General features: G+C 36.2%; 1 protein-coding gene and 1 pseudogene across 3 annotated transcripts in view; one reads left to right on the top strand and one right to left on the bottom strand.

Moving 5' to 3' along the window:
* The window catches only part of Grid2 (glutamate ionotropic receptor delta type subunit 2), a 1,393,268-nt gene that overhangs the window by 762,671 nt on the left and 616,338 nt on the right, over positions 1 to 14,259 (bottom strand). The window lies entirely within an intron of this gene.
* Positions 1,107 to 14,259, top strand: part of LOC103162093 — a 29,383-nt pseudogene continuing 16,230 nt past the window's right edge.

The following is a 14,259-nucleotide window of genomic DNA, read 5'->3' on the forward strand; positions in this document are numbered from 1 at the left end:
GAAGATGGGAAAGATAAGTGTTTCTTTTAAGTTTGAAGCATCCAATTTCTGTTTCACAGTTAAGCAAATTAAGTCAACACGGTTTTGACAGCCCACACTGAGGTGGCTTCATATTGACAAGGCCCAGGGGACAGAGGCTGCTGCTAGCCTCATTAACTGAGGAGTCTAAAATGCTGCTGAATTATAGAAACAGAGAGGTTTACCAACTAATAGCAGCATTTCATGGCAAAACAAACTCTATCCATCAAATACCTCCCTCCGATTTGTCTAAACACATACAATTTATTGATCACAGTTTAAATTCTATACAGAAAACAATCCTGGGGAAAGATTGTCTTTGATCATTTTATAGGCATGGGTGTTTGCATGCATATGTTTGTAAACCATGTGCATGTTCAGTGCCCAAGGAGACCAGAAGAGACCATTAGATCCTCTGGAACTGGTGTTGGAGATGGTTATGAGCCATCATGTGGAGCTGGAAATTAAATTTCAGTCCTCTGATCTATCTCTCTAGATGTGAGAATGTTTTAAATCCCTTGTAGGTGTCTTCAAATATGCATGAAAATAATGGCTACCATTGGTATACAAATATAGAAAGGTATGTATTTCATTACTAAAGATGCAGTAACATGTTTTTGTCAAGCATTATGGACAGTTTAGAAGCACACTCTATAGAAATTTTCTTTCCTAAACCCTGTTATTAAGACCACAGATAAGAAAGCTATGAGAGTAGATTGAGATACACACTCATTTCCTTCATTTCCCTCTGTATGCTGCATAAAGCATGCTAGAGAGTGCTTGCCAAACTAATACTTGTTAAATCCCTAGTATTAAAACCACCCCTGACACAGAAATGCCTAAACCAATCACCATTAAACTAAAAATAATTGAATTCATGTTTATATCAAGGGTGAGTTTTCTTTCCACAAGCTGTGTTAAGTATACCAAGGCTCAGTGGAGGACTGGGAGAACTATTGGCAATGACTAAGGATGCTGGGGATGCTCTAAGCATCCACCAAAGTGAGCAGCACTGATTGGTTGGATAGCAAGGTGGTGGATTGGTGAATGTCCCTTTCTGTATGTAAGAAAGCATCCATCCCTGAGTCATGGGTGTTGAATTCAGAAGTACTGCTTTAGCAAGAATGCTCATCTACCTAAACATCTCAGCTTTCTTTAGAGTCATTAGGGTAAGTTGGAATGTCTTTGAAACTCTTGATCCCCTTGACTGCACTAAGATGCTTTTCACATTTGTTATATCTATGTTGCAGATACAAAAATGTAAAAGAACAAAAGAGGTGCTCCCTGCAGTAATCTCATTGATTACATTTACATCAAACACACTCATCCTTCACCAAACTTAAATTACTGAGAGTCCCCAGAGTTTCCACAGACAGAATGCATATTTTGGTGAAATCTTGAAGATAACATCTTTCACTCTGTGGTCAAGGCTATGAAAATGATTAGTTATTCAATGTCAGGCAGATTGAATATACTCAGTCTTCTACAGAGTATTGCTAATATCCTGATACTATTATCCTGATGCTAATATCCTCTATAATGGGATTTATTTTTTAACAATCTGAAGTTGAACAAAATTCATTGGGTAAAGAAAGTTATTAATCTGAAAGGAGCCAACTAACCCATACCTTTTATTGTGCCATTTAAAAACAATTTTAAAAATTAATTACCTTAAGTTTAAATGGCTATTTTCAAATTACATTCTATTAATTCGTAAATATTGTATGTATAATGCTAATTAACAAAAATGAGTATGTTCTTTTCTGAAAAAAAACTATAAATAAAATTTTATGTTGGGAGGTTGCATTTCCTGAGGTTGAAAAAGAAGAGTGACTTTTAATAAGTCACACACAGTTTTATTGACAAGCCCTATATTTTTCATTATTTATTTGTAAATCTAAATAAAAATACATATTGGCATCTATAATTTTTTTTTTAGATTCTGGAGGTAAATTAGTAGGAGCATAGTGAATAGTAATAAATAGGATTAAAAAAAACTTTTTTGAAGTCATGCCCATAAAAATGGTCACTGAGAAAAGTGCAAAGAATGGAGTCACTTTACTGTGATGCATAGATCCCTAGTGAGTCATTTACTGCACTGATCTGCAATGCTCAATGAGCCTGTTTCTGATAATGAAAGGATCCCTCTTATTACACATTGTGCAATAGTACCAGAGAGGAAGCTATCTAACTTAACTGCTGCTCTCAGCTTATTCACCTAATTGTTATATTATAAAATTTTCAACTTCATCAAATACAATGACAGTTTTTGCTGGAGAGGATGCGGAGAAAGAGGATCACTCCTCCACTGCTGGTGGGAGTGCCAACTTGTACAGTCACTGTGGAAATCAGTATGGCGACTCCTCAAGAAAATGGGAATGAGTCTACCACAAGATCCAGCAATTCCACTCCTAGGCATATACCCAAAAGAAGCACATTCATATAACAAGGACATCTGTTCAACCATGTTCATAGCAGCACTATTTGTAATAGCCAGAAACTGGAAGCAGCCTAGATGCCCCTCAACCGAAGAATGGATAGAGAAATTGTGGTACATTTACACAATGGAGTACTACTCAGCAGAAAAAAACAATGGAATCTTGAAATTTGCAGGAAAATGGATGGAACTAGAAGAAATCATTCTGAGCAAGGTAACCCAATCACAAAAAAGACAAACATGATATGTACTCACTCATATGTGGACCTGCTTTATGATACATAGTAGTGACCATGCTTTAGCAGAGCTGTTTTTAATGATGTTGCTCAGAATGGTTTCCTCCCAGATGATGACTGAGAAACTAATTTAAAAAAAATGGTGCCAAGTACCACAAGAATAACAGAACTGTGCTGTTTTCTGGGATTCTCTTTTTTAATTTTTTTTTTGTTGTTGTTTGTTTGTTTTTTGTTTTTTTAAAATGGAGTGTGCTGGATGTCTCTATAATTTTGTTCAAAGGACTGCAGAATCTGGAAAAGCTGTTGCTGCTATTGATGCATAACATATTGTCATTATTTCTCTCTCTCTCTCTCTCTCTCTCTCTAATATATGCTAATTGTAACTCAAATATGTGATGAATCCAAGGTGTTTCAGTGAGTGCTCACCTGTGCATGCAAACTTGATTTCATCTTTAGTAAGTAGTAAAGTTATATGCTTGCCAAAATAAATAAATAAATAAGTGACACACTGGAAGACAACTGTCACACAATTTCAATTTTATGTGTTACATAGAAATGCTGAACTTATGGGAACAGAGAGCAGAATTGTGGCTATTAGGCTTCAATGTGGGTCTTTTAACAATGGGGAAACGATTGGTTTAAGGATATAAAACTGCAGTTGGACAAGAGGCATGGACTTTCTGAAGTCTTGAGGTCTACCGAGAGCATGATAAATATGGTTGATAACAATATGCTATATTTTAAAAGTTGTGAGATACTATACTTTAAGTATTCTCAAAACAAAAATGATGAATATGTGTGATATAACATGCTAATTGGTTTAATTTAGCCATGCCATTGTGAACATACTGTATTCTGTATCATAATTGTGCATGACTTTATTTATGAACTAAATAAATGAATGGGAAAAAATTTTGAACTTCATCAAGTTAAAAAAAAAATACTTGAAAGCACTTTAGCTCATCACATGAGCCTCACTGAAGTCAGTATTTTTCTGGGCATAAAAGGCTTTGAAAATAAAACTGAATGAGGATTGTCTTAAGGTGAAAAGAAAGAAAAAATCAACATAACCTGTATATAAATTTTCGATGTAGTTTATTTCCCCCAAATAGAGAGGCCATATGAATTGACTAGTAGTCAAGTGTGAATACGCCCATTTTTGGCAAAAATTGGTGTCATTGATGGGTTGTGTGGCAGGTGCTTCAAGACACTCTGTATTGGTGAAATACAAACAAGGAGAAGTAGAGAAGAGTTAGAGCAGGTCCTAGGCTTTGGGCACAGATGCCTTTCAAACCACTCCTTTTTTCCCTCCACCCTTTCCTGGCTGAAATGTAGTTAGTTGCTCCCAGAAGACATTGAGGCTTGATGAATTGTTGCAGGAGACTAAGACAGCTTTCTGAAATGCTAGTGTTCCTGTTGAAGGATGCTGTTGACTATTTCTGTCTGACGTTCCCTGGACATCTTTGTGTCCTTCTTCCTTTAAAACAGCTTTGCAAATGTGGGTTCTCACTTGTAAACAGTCACATTATGACTTGAACCATGTGTGCTGAGAGATTTTTTTTTAACTAAACAATACTTAAGTGTAATATTACCATTCATGTTAAACGAAAACATTGTGATATGAGCACATGGAGTATAAATATTCTAATTCTGCATTAGAAAGCATTCAATTATGTAGCAGAAGTCTGCTAAGTAAATATTCATTAAGAAACATATGCATACTTTTATTTGGTACAGATTGTCATATTTATCATTTCCTTGATTGCCATCCCAAATTATTCTTCAGTTACATCCAGGTGTGTCTTATGTAACTACATCCTGTTTTCATTTACATTCTTAAACCTATCTTCAATATTGTATAAAACTGAATAATAATGTTTTAAATTTTATTTTTGAGGCAGCATCTCACACTGTCATCCAGACAGACCTGGAACTCACTGTATTCCTCAGGCTGGCATTGAACTCTTAGCATTCTTCTTGCTTCAATCTTCTGAGTGCTGGGATTATGGGTGTGTAAGCTTAGTAGCTAAATAATATTTTTACTTAATATTTATCAGTTCATGGACAGTACATTAAACTTAAAACCTTCTTTATTTTTAACAATCCCAGTAATGGATTGATATCTCAACTGGGAAAATATAAAATTAGGTAAATTCATAATTTGAATTATCTTGTATTACTGAATACTTCAATCTAAGCATTCTTGAACTAAATAGACTTCACTGTTGTAGGCAGAAAACCAGTGATGAGTCAGGGAGTACTGAGTCCTGTAATTCATCACTATGCCCACATCTGACCCTAGAAAAGCAATTTATCCAATAGCTTGAGGTCAACAATACATAAATATTCATGAAGCAGGCATGTGGTTCCCACAAGATTAACCTGTCTTCTTTAGGTGTCTTTGCTCTCCTCTGTTTTTCACTTGTGTATTTGCTGAAATGAATGTCATCAATAGTACTATGGTGTTTATTGTCAACCCACACTAATGAGCCTAAACCTAGAGTTTTCACTTGAGAAATCTTAGTAGAGAGTTAGAAAATCCAATCCTCTTTCCTGCTCTTTGTGTGCTTCTCAATGAGATTACTTACATATGTTTAATATATTCTTGCGTTTCCTTATTTCATTGTAAACTGTATGCTAATTCTGGCTGGCATCAGCAGTTTTTAAATACTATTTCAGTATCCTAAATGCTGAAGCCTATGAAAAGAGTATAATCTCACTAATTATACACTAAGACTGAACACAGGGTTTGTAACTGGCAGTGAGTAGTAAGGGATGTGGGGTGGTCGATACGTGCTCCTATTCTCACTGTACTTGAAAATTCAGGAAGTCCTATTCAGAGTATCCTTTTGAGGCACACTGGAAATTTTAGATGAGCTACTCTTCCATTTGCTTGTTTTTTTTTTTTTTTTCCAGCTCACTCAGCATTAAAGTGCCTTTCATTTTCATGCATTTATATTCGTGTTTCAATCATGTACTTGCTGATTGTGATCTCTACACTATTTTGTTTGAGAACAGGAGGTTTATAATCAAGTAAATGATCAACATGTTTTTTTCAGACCTCATAAAGTCATCAGTAAGTCCCTGTGGTCAGGTACCTCTTAGCTGCTAATGGAAAGAAATTTGTGTGCAAATCTGACCTCCATCAACTTACATCTACATCTCAAACATATGCTGCTCTTATGTTCCAAAATAGTTTTTCTTTCTAGTTTATGGGGAGATTTGATAGACTCAGTTTTGCATAACAGTCCATCTGTAGCAATTCTTTGTCCCTGCAGGTTTCCAAACTGCTCTGAGAAGTAAAGATGTCACCAAAACACACATAAACCTATGTGGGACTATGATGAGTTCAGAAGATGATGGTGTCATTAAGGCACCAAGTATGCAAAAAAGCAACATGCTGTAAATTAAGAAAGTGGAACAGAGGAGCAAAAAAGGGAGGGGATCTTCCTTATATTGTGGTGAGTCACTTCAACAGCTCATAGCTAAAAGCTAGTTTCAGGGAACATGCATGGCATTTGTCTTTCTTAATACACAAAAGGAAACCATCTTAACATTTTATTACATAGAAGAATGTATATCTGCGTTTATTGTTTGCTGGCTGCTTAGGAACATGACAACACTACAAATTAATTTATTTAATAAAATGATTTTAAGTACAGAATGAGTCATCAAGGCTGCCAGGATATGTTGCAAAATGTGCTATACTTTTCTCTACATTCAAAAAAATATGAGAAACTTCATACCCAGTTATAAATTTGGGTAGCTATCAAAATCATGATCAATTTTAAGGCACTTTTCCCTGTTTTGTACATCTATGGAAGACACATAGGCCAGCACAGAATTATGGAACCAGCCCTGCTTAATCGTCACTGACTTTGGTGCAGTACTGTGAAGTGTTGAGAGAGGTGGAACCTGGGCAGTGATGAGGCCAGCCTTCTGAAAGAGTCTGGTGTGGTTCACAGACTCTTGTTCAACTTGTCAAAAAAGGGGAAAAAATGATATCCTAATTGTCTACCATGTAAGTAAAGGTTTGAAGTATCTATTAAAAGCTAGTGGCATGCCAGTCTATAAGAAAGCCTTATGGATCTGTCTTGCTTAACAAATATGGCAGCATCAATAAGGAACATTGGCTCAATTTTAGAATACATTCAAAATGATTATCCCACAATGCATATAAAAGAAACTAAAATGGCAGAATTTTGGAGAAAAAGAATTTTTAACTAGAATTTTAAACATTCATGTTTCAATACAACTACAGCCTTTTCTCCATTCTTAACATGATGCTGGATTTTAAACTTTTTATTGCCCGTGACTTTTATAAAGGACTTAATTTCTAACTGCACCCTCTTCCAGGTTTGAAAGGAATGTAATTTGTTATTACTTTGTTGTCTTTTCCAAAGTTATTTTAAAAGTTTATACCTAAAATTGCCTCAGTAATTGTTAAAATTAGCTCATATTGAAAGAAATAAAAATCAGTGACCCATTACATTAGCACAATAAACCGACTTTACACATATTAACATTTACATATAAAGAGTATCACTAACTAGTAAGAACTTTCACTCTCTGTAATATAAAATATGAGATATTTAAATATGTCAAGATTTGTCATAAGAACTCTGGAACACTGGTAACAATTTGGCCTTGTCCATCAAGATGGAACTTACATTCTTGTTTAGAAGTTAAGGAAAAGTTTGGAAACTTTTCATAAATTACAAAAGTCAACTGGGACAGCAGCCTAGACATGATATTGGAAGCAGGAGGAGCTCTGGGGAAATCAGTGATGCTCCTCTTTCCAAAAGGCCATTTCTTCCCTCACTCTCCATACATTGGCCATTTTATAACACATTAAGAGAGTACATGTATTCTAGCACAGTAAAACACTGACATCTCGTACTTGGTGTCAGAGACCTAATCTCTGTTTTGCTTGTCACCTAAATATTCCTTAATTACACAAATCTAACAGCTCTATTCTCATATTTTCTCAGAATATAAACTCTTAATTGATCCACATGCTCAGCTCTATGTTGAAAGACTAAATACTCATTAATTCACATTATTTTCTAATGAGACTTAATTCAGATAAGTGTGTTGCTAAAGAAAATGAAGTGTTAAGAAAACTACAATCTATTCATACACACATAAGTGGGTTTTAAAAACAGTGCTATAAATACGTGGCCTTTGACTACCACTTAAAGGAGTGGCTACAGATCACTGGGCTCAGGCTCTACTGCTTCTCATACAGTATCCTGGAGAAGCCTGAGAGTCATGTTCTTCACAATTTCCAGCTTAAGTTACTGTGCTCAGGGATATGCCCAGAGCCAAGACACATGGGGGTGGACCTAGGCCCTATCCCAAAGCATATGATAGACTCTGTTGACACCCTATGGAAGGACTCACCCTCCCTGGGGAGCAGAAAGGATATGTGATAGATAGGGTTTTCATTGGGAGGGGGGGAGTGGTAGTGGAGAAGGGGAGGGAGAGGGAACTGGGATTGACATGTAAAACAATCTTGTTTCTAATTCAAATTAAAAAAAGAAAGAAAGAAAATTAGGGGAAAAATCAGAAAAACAAGTTACTGTGCTCAGCAACAACCTTAGACACCCTTTAATTAACTGGTCCCCAGTACAGGGTAAGAATGAAACTACTGCACTGACAGTCAACAGATCTATGTACTACATTGCTAAGATGGTTGTGGGCTCTGTGACCTTACGTGGCAGTGATCACCTGAGTAACAGGGAGAAGGATAAAATTCTAAAATGGCACAATACTGCAGAAGTGAAACAGAGGACCTCCTTTGGAATGCTGGTCCTCTGGGGTACTGATAAGGAAAAGTTAGGAGAAAGTGGAGCTTTTATGATCTAAGGTTCACAGACATAGTAACTTAGATATCAAAAGACAGGCTGCTCTTTGGTCTCTACATTTGTCAGAGTTGTTTAAATGTGTTAGCAATATGTCCATAGGGCAGGCATGTGGAGAATTGAACAGGTACTTAGATCAGTAATCCAGCTAATTAAGTTTTTTTTTTTTTTTTCTGGCAGTAATTTTTAAAGTCCTTAAATTTCTTTTAGGATTTTAACACAAAGATGCAGTTTCAAAGACACTAAAATATTTTACAAATAAGAAGCTACCAGAAATATGTACAATCCTTTACTTAACATTTAAATTCAAAATATTACAGATGAATGTGTGTGTGTGTGTGTGTGTGTGTGTGTGTGTGTGTGTTCACATGAATGCCCACGAATTTGTGTGAAGTCCTCTGGACACCTTGTGGGAGTAGATTATATCTTTCATATAACTGCATCCAAGAATGAACTTCAGGTTGGCAGAATTTATGGCAAGTGTCTTCCCTGGGCACCAGGTTGCCAGCTCCATCTCACTGACTCCATGGGTTTTAACTTTTTCTTTTTCCCTTTTCTTTTTATTTTTTCTTTTCTTCTTCCTTCTTTCCTTACTTTTTTTTGTATTAAACATGGAAGTAACACATTTTTACCTTATTCTATTTATAACAATTAGGTTACTAGGTCTATCTTTATAGAAAGTATATGAAGATAACCTAGGTGGACAGTATTGCTATAAAATAGTGGTTCTCACCCTTATTAATGCTGTGACCCTTGTGATCCTTTAACACAGCTCCTCACTTTGTGGTAAACCCCACCTAAAGCTACTTTGTTGTTACTTCAGAACTGGATTTTTGCTACTGTTATGAATCATAGTGTAAATATCTTATATGTATGATATCTTATATCCCATGCCCTGTGAAAAGGTTGTTAGGCCCCAAAAGGATTGAAGACCACAGACTGACAACTGTTGTTATAAACTCAAATAAAATAAATTGTGTACAATATGAATGACAGACAACCATTCCACCTTTAAGACTGCTTGCAAATATAGACAATGAGCACAAATGTGGTTTCCTTGATTACTGAAGATGACTAAGAAGTGTACTAGAAGGAGGCAATGACTTTGAAACAAGTTAGGAAAGGCAACTGTACAATAGTAAAGTCCAGTTTGGGAAAAGAATCATTGCCTTTGAAACAGGCAAAGGAGCAGAAGGAATGTGTGAATCCATTGGTAACCCCATTCTTGTTTTCCTTCCTTTGTTACTTGAGACACAATACATGATTTTTAAAGATACATCTTAGGCTACAATTAGAAGGCAATGCTGATTTTTATTTATTTATTTATTTATTTATTTATTTATTTATTTATTTATTTATTACTACTGTCTCCAATTGTGGACCTTCTTGCCATTCCCTAACTCCTTTCCAAATCCACTGAATCAGAACAAAGTCACTTTGTTCTGAGTAAATTCTGATTTCCCCCTGTCAATAACTTGTTCATCCATCTCAGATAAGCCCCTGAAAATTTTCTGCCTATGTTTCCTCAACTGGAAATCTGGGAAAATCATATTGACCTGTTTTGTGCCATTAATGAAGAAAGCACAAGGCAGAAAACAGTATCATTCAGGCATAAGACGAGATGCACAGAAATATGGGCCCTTCTACCTTCAGCAAAAGGGCTAGAAGGAAAAACGGTGTCTTTCCCTCTGTGTTGGCTGTTGACCCACAATTAGGCCATGTGTCTCAAACTGATTCTCTGCAAACAAAAGCAACTGCTTTTCATTCTTATTAATCAGGAACACTTTCTCCTCAAATGTTTTGACAACCTAGAACAAAACTTCAAGCTGAAAAATTGAGCTAATTTTTTTTTATTACTGATAAAGACTTATTCATGAATTTTAGTGTAATCTGCATTTGTAATTATTGTATTCTGATCAAGTTACCTGTCATGGCCATTGCATGTGCCAAATTGAGACACTCAAACTCTGCACCTGTCATTTTAAAACTACATTTGTGTTCAACAAGAGTGAGAAGCACTCCTTTCTCTGTATGTGTTTACTCACTGCTGAAAATCCCTCAGCGGGATGACCTTTATATCCAACTTTTCAAAAGCTTGACAATACTCTCCCCCAGCAGCTTAGAGCAGGAGACAATTCTTTCCCAGGAGAAAATCAAATTTTAATGCTGCAATGCTTGTTGGAAAAGGGAAGGCAAGGATAATGACAACAATAATAAGCCAGATAATTATGTTAATTGTTTATTTGTTTGCAAAGTGATGCCTTCCATATTTATTGTGTTCAATTCTTATCTAATCAGACCATTTTCATACCTGTAGCTTCATGCAGGATAGTACTATGCTGCCTCAAATGGGGATCACTCTGCTCTTACTTTAATACAATAGTTCAACTCATTCCTTCACCTTTAACTTAAATATCTAAAGATGAATAACATGGTGATGTGGGAGACCTTGAGATATTTTTAGTCGTCCTTGTAAATTGCTGTTGCACTCAGGCAACACATCTCTCTCTCTCTCTCTCTCTCTCTCTCTCTCTCTCTCTCTCTCACACACACACACACACACACACACACACACACACACAGAGAGAGAGAGAGAGAGAGAGAGAGAGAGAGAGAGAGAGAGAGAGAGAGAGAGAGGCACTGGCACACCAGGTATTATTCTTTGTCTGGTCAAGGACTGACTTCATGGTTTCCATGGCAACCCAGTTTGTTCAGCGCTCTCTTTCAGCAGCTGCTGATTACACTTTGAATTTTATTTGCATCCATGATTAAGGAGGAGTATAAAAGACCGAGGTAATTTTTTTAAGCAATAAGAGGATAAAAGACATTTCAATCAATGATTCTCTGTAGCTTTAATTAAAAATAAAAGAATGGAAGGAGATACTGGGATTTCTGAAACTTTTATTTAATGGCTGACTAAGTTGGGTAATAATATTAAATAAAGGTGCCTTCCTGAACTTCTGCAGTTTGTAGGATACTTACAAAGTCACACAGCTCTGTTTGTTTTCTAACCATGGTCTTCTAGCTTTCGGGAAATAGCATGAACTGCTAAATCTGGACTCAGACAAAAGAATTTACAAATGTTAGTATGGTATAGTTTAAGTCATTCTGTGTGTTTGTTCAGACAGACCATTCTTTGATATCAAATGTCAATTATCCCTTTGTTCTCAAGACCTTAAAAATGTCTAATTGTAACATGGGGAAGAGAGACAGGACAGTAATTATTGACAATTTCCAGAACATCTGAGGAAAAAGAAAAAAAAATGTAGGGAAAAGTGAAACCTTACAAGGCAAGATTATATCATTTTACAGTACTAACTTTATTTATATGTGTGACCTATACGTTAAAGCTATCTAGAAGACAATGATTGCTGTATCTAGGAATTATTTAAAAAGTCATCAGTGAGAAGCTGTGCACCTAATACAGAGGAGTGGCTTACTGGCTGGAAGGCAGAGACAAAATCCAGGAAAATGAGAAGATACAGGGATGCTATGAAGCAAAAATGTCTAGAAGACAAGAAGAAAAAAATGAGTTTCTTTTCCTGCCCAGAAAATGAGGATACATTGTATGAGTAACAGGGACTTGGAGGCATCATCCACATGAATGGATCTCTTGGCATGTTCAGCGCAGACCACTTACTGTTCTAGATATCTTCAGCAAACCTGGTGACTCTCATTTGCATATATTAAAAAATTAATCCTATTAGCTACCTATATAAAATAGCTATACCATATGTAAATCATTATATAAACACACACACACACACACACACACACACACACACACAGAGGGGAGAGAGAGACAAACAGAGAGAGAATGAGTTCAAATGAAAATTTCCCACGTAGGCTGACAATGCTACCCCCAAGAGCCAAAGAATACCAAACAAAACCTGCAATACTAGTCATGAGAAAACCTCTATTGGGTTGTTGGTTGGGGTTGTTCAAGAGACTCCTAAGACATAAACTATTGCTATTGTCCTTGGTTGCCCTTCTGATGTGGAAGGTAAGTCCCTATTCCTGGAAACATCATGTCCTTTAGCAATAGAACCAGAGGCTCATGAAACGGAACTCATCACCTCCCTAATGACTGACTTTCATGATATCAAAAGACATGCAAGCTTCCAAAGAAAGGAAGAAATCAACAATCCTCACCTGTTATTATGTATATGAGCCACCACAACAACCAGCACTCTGCAGATGCAGTTGTGGCATGCATACTGTTGTGGTAACCAACAGCTTTCAAATGAACTTAAGTTCTGCTCAATAAGAAGGAAATCATACTTGGTACTGAAAAAAATGGCTAACTACCCAGGATTATATTGGGGGAGAACTTATAACTGCTACTTAACAAAATCAGCATAGTACCAAACAACATGCTAAATATTTGTCCTTATACCCACAGCTAAATATAATCATCAGCCTTCATCAAGTAAATGTCTTTTTGTAACAGAGGCCATTATAGAAAACCACAATTGATACGGAATAATGTTCTTGTTCACTATAAAGACTTGTTTATTTGACTTGGAAAAAAAAAACGCTGATTGGCCAGTAGCCAGTCAGGAATTAAAGATGGGGCTACCAGGCTAGGGGAATTCTAGGAAGAGGAAAGGCTGAGACAGTCCACAGCCAGATGCAAACAAAGCAAGATGAGAAGGCTTATCAAGAAAAGGTAACAAGTCACAGGGCTAAACATAGATAAGAACTATGGGTTAATTTAAGTTGTAAGAGTTTGTTATCAGGAAGCCTAAGCAACAGGTCAAACAGTTCATAATTAATATAAGTCTCTGTGTGTTTATTTGGGACTAAAGGGCTGTGGGACCTGGCAAGACAGAAACTTCTGTCTACACACAATCAATCAAAATGCAGAGATGTTATACTTATTCCCAAAATATCTAAAATATAACTCTGCATCTGAAGATCAGAGGTCATTTCAGAAGAGTGGGAAGACTGTTAAGAGCCAAAGAATTAAGAAATTTGCGGTGAGGTTGTGTCTCTCAGCTGTGTCAGAAGCCACAAATATAGAATTTCACCTACAGGACTGCCTAAATATGAGCTGAATGAGGACAACAACAGCCTTGCTAATGTGGATAAAGTAAAACTCATGAAATCTCATCCCTACTCAAGAACTACAAGCAACTAAGGAATGCTGAGAGCTACAGAAATAGCCATTCTTCTAGGAAGAGTCTCCACGTAGTTATCCAATATCAAATGGTCAACTCTGAAAAGAGTTATACAGACTGAGTAGAGTACACTTTGTGTGTGTGTGTGTGTGTGTGTGTGTGTGTATACTTAAATAAAGAAAGCATCAATTTGAAAGAAATCAAGGAGAAGCATATGAGAGAATTAAAGGGTAGTAAAAGGAAATCCCGACTTATATGATTATAGTATAATCTCAAAAATGATAAAATATAAAAAATACATTTTCCCTTGGATATAAGCTGTAGCAGTATCACCTCTGGGCTGAAGTTGATCATAGTCTTTAGTCTCAGAGTTATATTCTCTCCTTAGATAGTTTTTCAAAAATATTTCTGCACAGACTAATTAAGAAATCAGAATACCTATCATGAGGGATGTTTGATGCTGAAAATCAGTGGGCGGTGTTTCTTTCATGATCTAGATAAACTGAAAACGGATCTGACCATCTGGAAGGTGAATGCTTATTTCCTATAACATTGAATCAAGCTAGGTTTTGGGTTTTTTGTTG

This window comes from Cricetulus griseus, chromosome 8, assembly GCF_003668045.3.
Source record: "Cricetulus griseus strain 17A/GY chromosome 8, alternate assembly CriGri-PICRH-1.0, whole genome shotgun sequence".
Lineage (NCBI taxonomy): Eukaryota > Metazoa > Chordata > Mammalia > Rodentia > Cricetidae > Cricetulus > Cricetulus griseus.